Here is a 6,177-nt window from a genome sequence, read left to right as displayed (position 1 = left end):
GTTCCTTTGCTTCAGTTGGATGATTGACGGCTTGTGAAACAGGTGACCTGTCGCACAACGCGCGTCACCAGATGTCGGGAAATACCCTAGCTGCGAGTCGGCACTATACGGCGCCTGCGCAATGAGCTCTACACAGCGGGCGCAGGCGCCGTATAGTGCCGACTCGCAGCTCGGCTATTTCCGTAAATCTGGTGACGCGCGTTGTGCGACAGGTCACCTGTTTCACAAGCCGTCAATCATCCAAGGGAAGGATAGGAACGCCCAGTCCCGCAGTCATCGGAACCCTGAGGCTGGGATAGGAACGCCCAGTGCCGCAGTCATCGGAACTCTGAGGCTGGGATAGAAACGCCCTGTCCCGGATTCATCAGAACACGGAAGCCCTGGACAAAATCAGGATATAAAGGTAAGTACAGAGAAAGAGAAAAAAACATGCCGAAATGAAATGTCCTTACTATGCTGGCTGTAATGTAAAACATTTTTTTAGGGTGAACCTCCACTTTAAAAACAGAATAAAAGCAGTAGTCCTACTCACAAGGAAAATTGAGTAAGCGCCTTTCAGACAGCTGGACTGGACCTTGCGGCACCTGCCAGTGGAACCTCAGACATCTGGACGGCTGACGCGTTTCTGGGGCGTACCCCCTTCCTCAAAGCCTAAATGGTCCGTGGTGACTCTCTCCTGTATGTCCTTATTAATATAGTTTTGTGTGTGTGTGTGCACACGTGCAAAGATGGCCCCCAATGCCGAGGACCGCTAACCAGCAGGCCCCACCCCTCTCGTGGAGCCCCACCCACCCATCATTCCACCCCTAGAGGACAGGCGCAGATAGCATGTAAAAGGGACGCACCCTATCTAAATTGTCCTTGGCTATCAGTAGACAGCTGCAAAGTGAATAACCTTCTTGCTTTGATGAATAGTGGAAAGGTCACATGGGAATGGAAGGGGTGAGCACAATATATTGTAGGGGGCACCACATATTGCCAGACTTAGGGATCCTTACCCGCTCCCCTTAATACTGCAAGAGAGACAGGAACAGCAGTGGGGCCGTATGCGGCCGACGTCCGGATATGCTGAATATCCCCGACCATCACGTGCATCTATTGGAGCACACGCCGTTGCGCAACCAGGAAGTGCAGGTACCTCCTGCGTTCCACCACGCAAGATTCCCACCGGACGCATGTGCAGTACGGCCTGGCAACATCCCCACCTAGTACGCATGCGTCGGATTCCCGCCCGACGCATGCGCAGTGCGACCGCGAGAAATCCGCCCCCTAGTACGCATGTGTCGGATTTCCGCCAGGCCCATGCGTAGTGCGACCCGGCACTACGCATAAGAGTTCCCTTTATTGGACTCTGACAAATGATTTTGACCAGTGCACAAAACAAGGTCCATAAAGACATGGAAGAGCGAGTTTAGGGTGTAGAAATTTGACTGGCCTCAACCCGATAGAACACCTTTGGGATGAATTATAGCGGAGAATGTGAGCCAGGCCTTCTCATCCAACATCAGCGCCTGACCTTACAAATGCAGTTCTGGAAGAATGATCAAACATTCCCATAGACACTCCTAAACCTTGAGGACAGCCTTCCCAGGGGAGTTGAAGCTGTTATAGCGGCAAAGGGGGGGCCAACTCAGTATTGAACCCTACGGACTAAGGCCTGGTTCACACTTATGCATTTTGTAGTGCATTTTCAGTTTAGAAACATAATACAGTCCATTTAACATGGTTTCCTATGGATGCAGTTGACATCTGTGCATTTTATGGCCAGTTTTTTTTTTTCCAGGTTTTTGGTTCCATAGATGTCAATGGTTTAAAGTGGTTGTAAACCCACTAACTAAAAACATCTAAAAATAATAATCCTGCAAGACAAAGGCATAATGAGCTAGTATGCATAGCATAGGCCTGATTCACACCCATGCAGGTTGCAGTTTGCATATTGCGACCTATGTACAAGGGACACAGCATCGGTCTCCTCTCCCTCGCATAAATTTGGCTAAGATACGAGCGGCGTAAGTCTCTTACACCGTCGTATCTTAGAGTGCATATTTACGCTGGCCGCTAGGTGGCACTTCCGTAGATTTCCTCATCGAATATGCTAATGAGCTAGATACGCCGATTCACGAACGTACGTGCGCCCGGCGTAGCAAGATACGTCGTTTACGTAAGACATACGCCGGCGTAAAGTTACCCCTCATAAAGCAGGGGTAAGTCATGTTAGGTATGGACATCGGAAACGTACGAACAGCGTCGTGTTTTACGTCGTTTGCGTAAGTCGTCCGTGAATGGGGCTGGATGTAAGTTACGTTCACGTCGACTAGGCATTGAGCGGGCGTAATTTAATTTGAAAATTCGACGTGATACTGAGCATGCGCGCGCATGCGCCGTTCGTTAAAATCGTCAATCACGTCGGGTCACGATACATTAACATAAAACACGCCCACACTAGCCTACTTTGAATTACGCGGGCTGACGCCGGCACAGTTACACTACGCCGCCGTAACTTTGGCCGCAAGTTCTTTGAGAATACGGGACCTGCCTCACAAAGTTACGGCGGCGTAGTGTATCTGAGATACGCTACCCCCGCCTATAGATGGGCGCTTTTTTGAGAATCTGGCCCAAGGTGTGTGTAAAGGCAGGCATCCCAATACCTTTGACAATGCATAAAATGGTAATGCATAAAATGGCATTTGAAACAGAACGCCGAAACTGAATGCAGCAATTCATCTCAGCCTGTTCCCCTCCTGGGCAGAGGTAGATGTAAACCTGTTTGTCTTGAAAAAAAAGAAACAATTGTAAACTAGGCTGTAAATCAGACTCATGTCTACTGGTCTCTGCGTTCTATGGGGTAACCTCTGTAGCCAGCTCCGTTTGGCACAAAGCTTTGGAGCAGCCTGTATGTGAGATAGTTCTTCTTGTCCCCTCGCCTCCCACAAGTCACTTTGCTTGTTCCAGGAAAACGCTGACTGCAGACTTGGCAAGAGGCATCTTGTAATTAACCATAAGTGTACGCTGCTTTCTTCCAGCTGGGATGACCGCGCAGACTGAGCATCACTGAGCAGACAGCCCGTCACAGGAGACAGCATCACATGGAAATCTGCAAGGCCAGGGAAGACCTGGATGCTGGAATGGGGCTGGTGTGACCCTTGTGGCAGGTAAGGGACATTTAAAGAACAATCCTAACTAGTCATTTACTTGACTCCAATATAGGTGGGTGTTAGGCTAGTCACAGGCAGTCATATATATACTCATATATATACTATATTACCAAAAGTATTGGGACGCCTTCCTTTACACACACATGGGGGTAGGTAGATTCACTAAGAGTTAGGCCGGCGTATCAGTAGATACGCCGACCTAACTCGGAATCTGCGCCGACCTAAGTTTAAGTGTATTCTCAAACTGAGATACACTTAAACCTATTTAAGATACGACAGCTTGCGCAGTCCTATCTTAGGGTGCAATATTTAGGCTGGCCGCTAGGTGGCGCTTCCATTGCGGTCGGCGTAGAATATGTAAATCACTAGATACGCCTATTCACGAACGTACGCCCGACCGACGCAGTACAGATACGCCGTTTACGCAACGCATTATCAGGCCTAAAGTTATTCCATCAAATAGCTGGAATAGTAATGTTAAGTATGGCCGTCGTTCCCGCGTCGAAATTCGAAAATTTTACGTCGTTTGCGTAAGTCGTCCGTGAATAGGGATTTACGTCATTTACGTCCACGTCAAAACCAATAGGCCCGTGCGGCGTACTTTGCCGCAATGCACACTGGGATATGTAGGCGGACGGCGCATGCGCCGTTCCAAAAAAACGTCAATCACGTCAGGTCAAAACAAATTAACATAGAACACGCCCCCTCAGCCTATTTTGAATTAGGCGCCCTTACGCCCGCTCGCTTTAGGCTACGCCGTTGTAACTTAGCAGGCAAGTACTTTGTGAATCATGTACTTGCCTCGCTAACTTACGGCGGCGTAGTGTAAACACGATACACTACGCCGCCACAAAGTTAGGGCGGGCTATGTGAATCTAGACCATAAACTTTAATGGCATCCCAGTCTTAGTCAATATTGAGTTGGCCCACCCTTTGCAGCTATAACAGCTTCAACTTTTCTGGGAAGGCCGTCCACAAGGTTTAGGAGTGTGTCTATGGAAATGTTTGACCATTCTTCCAGAAGCGCATTCGTGAGGTCAGACACTGATGTTGCACTAGAAGGCCTGGCTCGCAGTCTGCGCTCGAATGCATCCCAAAGGTGTTCTGTCGGGTTAAGGTCAGGACTCTGTGCAGGCCAGTCAAGTTCCTCCTCCCCAAACTGGCTCATTCATGTCTTTATGGACCTTGCTTTGTGTAGTGGTCCAAATCATTTGGTGGAGAGGGGGTTGTTTTTCAGGGGTTGGGCTTGGCCCCTTCTTCTGGGTCCAGTGCTGAGCAGCTGCCCTTCTGCAAAGTAACAGCTGGGGGTTGCTTGCTCAGCACTTCTGCCATATTTTCATTGAATACAAGACATTCTGTGATTGGAAGAGGTGGTGAGGCAGGGTGGTAAGGTTAGGATCTCCACCTAGTCCAATCAGTAAACATCTTGGCCCAGATTCTCAAAAAAGCGCCTATCTTTAGGCGGGCGTAGCATATCTCAGATACACTACGCCGCCGTAACTTAGAGCGGCAGGTCCCGTATTCAGAAACATCTTCCGCTCTAAGTTACGGCGGCGTAGTGTATCTGATACGGCGTAAGCCCGCCTATTCCAAACTAGGCTGGTAGGGGGCGTGTTGTATGTAAATGTTGTGTGACCCTACGTAAATGATGCTTTTATCGAACAGCGCATGCGCGCGCATGCTCAGTATCACGTCGAATTTTCAAATTAGATTACGCCCGCTCAATGCCTAGTCGACGTGAACGTAACTTACGTCCAGCCCCATTCACAGGCGACTTACGCAAACGACGTAAAACACGACGATGTTCCGACGTTTCCGACGTCCATACCTAACATGACTTACCCCTGCTTTATGAGGGGTAACTTTACGCCGGCGTATGTCTTACGTAAACAACGTATCTTGATACGCCGGGCGCACGTACGTTCATGAATCGGCGTATCTAGCTCATTAGCATATTCAACACGGAAATCTACGGAAGCGCCACCTAGCGGCCAGCGTAAATATGAACCCTAAGATACGACGGTGTAAGAGACTTACGCCGCTCGTATCTTAGCCGAATTTATGCGTAACTGATTCTAAGAATCAGCCGCATAGATATGACGGCTCTCATTCGGACTTACGACAGCGTACATGGCGCTACGCCGTCGTAAGTCCTTTGAGAATCTGGGCCCTTGTATTCATTGAATAAAATGCACTGGCTTAAAGGGTTAGTTCTGCAGTCAAGGAACCCCAGTAGCTTACAATTAATGATGAAGTGTAGACAAATTAAAGGGGAGTTCCAGTCATTTTTAATGTTTATTAAAAGTCAGCAGCTACAAAAAGTATAGCTGCTGGCTTTTAATAAACATACACTCACCTGCTCCACGTTCCAGCGACGCGCCGGCCGGGGCTCCACTCCTCTTCCCCCCCTCTATGGCCGGCATCTTCATTCTAAGTGTGGGCACCCGGCCGTGACAGCTTTCGGCTTCACGGTCGGGCACCCGCTGCGCATGCGCGAGCGGCGCTGCGCCATCCGATTGGACAGGCGATCGCCTGGGACCTGTTACGTGTCCCAGGCGATCGCCTACAGGGAGGGGCTGCCAAAAGGCGATATGACTATTCGCCTTTGCAGCCCCTCGGTGGAAGGAGGAAGTGGGACAGGAAGTCCCACTTCTCCTGAAGCCCCCACTCCCCCCCCAAAAAAAATGATGGCATGTAAGGGAGCGAGGAGTGGATTAAGCAGAAGTTCCACTTTTGGGTGGAACTCCGCTTTATGCTTTGTTTAAGTTACATACCTATAGGCTTAGTGTGGGTTTTCCAAAGCCTAACTGGAAAAGTAGCATTCTGAGCGATCCTCGCCTTCAGCATATAAGGTAGAACAGACTGTATGTTGAGCGCACTCCCATCATCATCACAGGAAAGTGTTGCTTACAGCAGGGGTTGACAAATTTGCTTGGAATCTAGGAGCCAGCTAAAAAAGTTAGGAGCCAGAAAACGCACCCCATCCCGACGAGCTTGCGCGCAGAAGCGCATATGTAAACGG

At 49.4% G+C, this 6,177-nt stretch overlaps 1 protein-coding gene across 2 annotated transcripts in view; it reads left to right on the top strand.

Moving 5' to 3' along the window:
• Nucleotides 1-2,808: 2,808 nt before the first annotated feature.
• LOC120943285 (hexosaminidase D-like) overlaps nucleotides 2,809-6,177 on the top strand; it is a 65,122-nt gene continuing 61,753 nt past the window's right edge. Inside the window, exons 1-2 of one of the 2 annotated variants that reach the window (XM_040356495.1) lie at nucleotides 2,809-2,893; nucleotides 3,024-3,152. The gene's annotated coding sequence lies outside the window, so the exon portion shown is untranslated. Of the gene's footprint in view, nucleotides 2,894-2,949; nucleotides 3,153-6,177 lie in introns of those variants that run through there. The other variant, XM_040356496.1, reaches the window with a different exon arrangement.

The sequence above is a fragment of the Rana temporaria genome, chromosome 6 (assembly GCF_905171775.1).
Source record: "Rana temporaria chromosome 6, aRanTem1.1, whole genome shotgun sequence".
Lineage (NCBI taxonomy): Eukaryota > Metazoa > Chordata > Amphibia > Anura > Ranidae > Rana > Rana temporaria.
The sequence above is the reverse complement of the archived record's forward strand: the minus strand, read 5'-3'. Positions and strand labels throughout refer to the sequence as shown.